This window comes from Cornus florida, unplaced genomic scaffold (assembly GCF_030987335.1).
Source record: "Cornus florida cultivar Cherokee Brave unplaced genomic scaffold, ASM3098733v1 CherokeeBrave_3.0.0_Hap2_scaffold_70, whole genome shotgun sequence".
Classification (NCBI taxonomy): Eukaryota; Viridiplantae; Streptophyta; class Magnoliopsida; order Cornales; family Cornaceae; genus Cornus; species Cornus florida.
The window spans coordinates 47,501-51,827 of NW_026775902.1; the positions used below are offsets into that span (position 1 = coordinate 47,501).

The 4,327-nt window shown below is 47.3% G+C and overlaps 1 pseudogene; it reads right to left on the reverse strand.

The window, feature by feature from the left end:
• LOC132292474 (uncharacterized mitochondrial protein AtMg00530-like) overlaps nucleotides 1-1,366 on the reverse strand; it is a 2,461-nt pseudogene extending 1,095 nt beyond the window's left edge.
• Between the last annotated feature and the right edge of the window lie 2,961 nt (nucleotides 1,367-4,327).

Sequence of the window (4,327 nt, forward strand, 5' to 3'; positions counted from 1 at the left end):
ATCTCGTAGCACCACCACGACACCTATTCTCCGACAAAACCCCTTTATTCCCGACAGTTAGGTAGCCGATATAGTAGTCGAAGCTATAAGGCCGCTATCCCTGACAAGGAATAGAGTCAGGGCCTTTACCGATCTGTTCTAGTCATCCGTTCTCCAAACGTTGTCTATATCAGAATAACCTAGCTCCTTCGAATTAGGACTTCTGTTTTCCTCCGGTATGCTGCTCCATCATCTTCTATCCTGCGCCTAAGTAGTTGAAGGGGCCAAGTTGCATAATCGTTTTGGCTTTCTGATTATACTTCGCTTGCTTGCACGACCGCCACGTAACTCCTCTTTGCTTGAAAAAGAAAATCTGACTTCGATAGTGGCAGAATTTATCTCACACCCTTTTTGAGTGCGAACCAAGTCATACGAGTTTAAAGCATACAAGTTTTGGGCTCTTCTTCCCCAGCCCACTATTATGGGCTTCGCAGTGACTTAGGGATTTGGCGGGACTGAGAGACCGCGATGTATAGAGTCTGACACCTGCCCGGTGCTGGAAGGTCGTAAGGAGAAGTGTTATAAGCAGGTCAAGTCTAAGCGCCGAGTAGGATCCGGAGAGGGATCCAATATAGCGCGCATATATAAGGTAGGCTGTGGGACATTCTTGAAAGGTTCAGAGGGGGTGGAGGAACCTTTGCCGGTGAAGTTGCCCAAGACAGTAAGAACAATGGGTTGTAGCCTTTCCTATTTCTTTGTCTAGGGGATCTAAAAGCTCTCCAACGTGTTGCGGAGCCTTCGGCCGTAAGAGGAGAGGGTCTTTTGGCTTCCTCAGGGCTGTGTGAAGCTTAGCTTGCTTTAGCAGCCACGTGATGATTCAAGTGCGCGGTGAGCGTAGTAGCCCCCTCGGGCATGCTCCTTGTACCGTATTCCTATTAATACGAGCTAGTGAGGGCCGGAATGGAATATCGTATGTAGTGTAGAATCAGATCTGAAGCTCTTTACTAGGATTGGAACAAGCGAGGAACGAGTGACCACAAGCTCCGCTTAAGCGCTCGACATGCAGTTAGCTTAAAAGATGTTCATCATGTGGCCGAGCGAAGCGCACCTGTGTGAAGCAGCCTAAGATCACTTTAGATAGGAGCAGAATGGATGACTTACAACTGAAAGTGTGAGTTCTCCGGATCGATATATCGTACCACGTAACGGAGATCTTGATCTAGATCCGGCGGTTCACAGAATTCGGGACCTAACGATGTTCGGTTCGTCACATGAACGGGAGCGGACTATTCCTCGGCTCTACCTTTTCGGGGAATGGCTGAAATCACCAAGCAAGTGATTGAATGAGTGGGGGGCGGGGGCCCTGAAAGACCTGCTTATCCTGCATTTTCAGGAGATGGTCTCCAAATGGGTCCGGTGTCCACAGAAAGAAAACTCTCAACAAAACAAAGCTGGAACTAATCAAGATCAATAGGAAGAGGAGTTAGCTAGGAAATCTATTGACAAAGTTCATGCCACGCATACTTCGTTTTGTTGATGCATGTATGTTGAGAAAGTGTTTTTGAATTCGCGATTCTCAAACTCCGGATGAGTTTGAGGCCTCCTAGCCCTTTTTGAAGAATGTTGCGAAAAAGCGGCTTTTTCTTGTGGTAGAAATTGCGAACTCATGGAATTTTTGGGGGATTCGTTCCCTGTTCCTGCGGCTGAGAAGCCTCAAGCTCGGCCCCCCTTACTCACCTCTGAATCTATCAAAAAGTTCTCCAGAACCGGCGGAATTGCCCAATCCTATCTTTCCTTGAAGTCAGTCCGGAGCGGGAGCAACTTCTACAGCAAATTCAGACTCCACTCGATCGCTTGGCAGTGGGGGTTAACGGAGGTTTTTTTGAGCGCATCTTTCTCATATCGATAAAGCGGGTTTCATCTTCTTTTCCGGAAAGCCAGTCATACTATTCCACTTTCACTTGATGAAACAGGATCTGATCTGGATTTGTCTGCAGATGATGAATGATGATGTCCAGTCCTGGCTCGATGCGCTTAATGAAAGGGAACTCTCTAGATTCATAAATCATTTCCTTCGTAATTAAGCAGCATCCTTGACTTTCAGTGAGTTGGGGGGCGGCCTTGTATAGTAGGGGTGCGCCGGACCGCCGACGAATAATAGGTACCCCCACCCCAGGCAGAGTTAGTGAGCCGTGTAATAGGCGACCATTTCGCGCGGTTCGGGGGGCACTTGAGTCAGCCGCCTGCGCCCGACAGCGTCTTGACCCCTATCCCATTTTTGGGCCAATTCCCCCTTCGTACTACCAAAAAATGAGATTCTTGCCGAATCCGAGTTTGCTGCTCCAACCATTACCAAACTCATACCTATTCTGTTTAGTACTTCAGGTGCTTTTGTTGCGTATAATGTCAATCCCGTAGCGGATCAATTCCAACGAGCCTTTCAAACTAGTACTTTTTGTAATCGACTCTATAGCTTCTTCAATAAACGCTGGTTCTTCGATCAAGTTTTGAATGACTTTCTAGTCAGATCGTTCCTGCGCTTCGGATATGAAGTCTCATTCGAAGCTTTAGACAAAGGTGCTATTGAGATATTGGGCCCTTATGGTATCTCGTACACATTCCGACGATTGGCCGAGCGAATAAGTCAACTTCAAAGTGGATTTGTTGTGCGAAGAGTGCGTTATGCCCCGTGGCCGCCTGCCTGGTGGGGGCGGCTCCTCCGTTGTGGGTAAACGGGAAACCCGACTCTACGAACCCGAATAAAGGCTGCACAGCAGTAGTAGGGGGCGTTAAGACCGGAGCTTTTTGTAGTGCTAGCACGAATGCAAGTGAATGAATCCCATCCCTTAGCGAGTGAAGTGCTTACGCCCCTTCACGAGATAGGGGCGAGTCAAAGAGCTCGTTCGCCTATTTTTAGATCTTTAGATTCGTAAGATCATTATAAGGTCCCCTCTACTAATATAATAGAACGGTTAGGGGGCGTAGAAGACAGATTCTTATATGATTTGGGGGCTGAGAAGAGCTTGCTGTCTACTTCGCGAGCCTTCACAGCCCCGTTCTGTAACTTCCCTTCGTCCGTCCACGAGGCTGTAAAAAGAGAGAAAGGGGCGGCTATCTAGCGGGAGTCGTTTCGGTTGTATGCCACGAGGTCCCTATAGACAAGGGGACAAGTGAATCATCGCTTTTGGGCGCAGGCAGCCCTCTACCATCTATCCCATTGCATTCCATCGTCTCGTATTGTACTGTACCTATCAGACCAGATACATCTATTGAGTGAGAGAAAGGGAGAAAAAAAACTCGAATTCTATATTCTGAATTTTTATATTGATAGGGATCCCCATTCATTCCGTCATTCCCGTCACTACGGATTGATTGTCCCTACCTAACTACAAAGTAGTGGTTTAGGGAGCGCAATTGCTAGAGCACGGGAGAATGAAGAGTAATGATTTCAGCAAGAGCAGCCGGACGGGCTACTATAGTGAGTCTAGTGACTACTAGAGTAGAGTTGAGTCAAAAAGGTATGGTATAGCAGCCTTTCCGAGCGAGCCTCTGGGATCTCCTGTAAACCCCCATGATGTGGTAAAGGGAGGATATTAGGGGAAGCAGTGAGTGGAGATTCCCCTGCAGAGAGCCGGATGAGGGGAGACCTTCACGTCCGGTTCGGAGGGCGGGGGTATCCCGACCCTACTATCATTATGCCTTTGCAATGTTACTTGGTTCAACTCTATTTGTGACCTTTTCTCGTATGTGGGACTCTCTATCTTCTTGGGTAGATAATCGATCGTCTTTCATTTGGATAGTGAGTCGTTTTTCTAATAATAAGTCAAGTCAAGAATCATAATCGAACTGGAAAAGCTTGCCAGGATGGCTTGGTAAGCGAGCAACCCGTTATGTAGGCGCCAACCCCCAGTTCTTTCTCTTCTTTCTTTTTTAGTTTAGTGATAGTTCATCAAAAAAATGGTATGGTCAAAAATTGCTAGATCGAGCACGCGACGCGCATAGTCTGCAATAATCTTCTTGGGAAGGATGAATAGAGATGACCAGTAGACACTGATTGGATATGAGAATGAGCTACTGCTAGTAGGCGACCCAGCCATATAGGGCTCGCGCTCAAAGGCCAGACCTACGAAGCGATAGTCCGGGAAGAGAAGTCTAGCTGCTGGTTTTCTTAGCGGATCACAGATCCGAAGGTCAGATCAGCAGATTTCGCTATCCGCAATACGATCCGATCATTCACCACGTATATGATCATATAATGTCCTATATCGGAGACAAAAGATCATGTGTAGTGGAACGCCTATCGAACATGTTAGCGAACGATTTTTCTACAGATAAATAGCCAACCGTT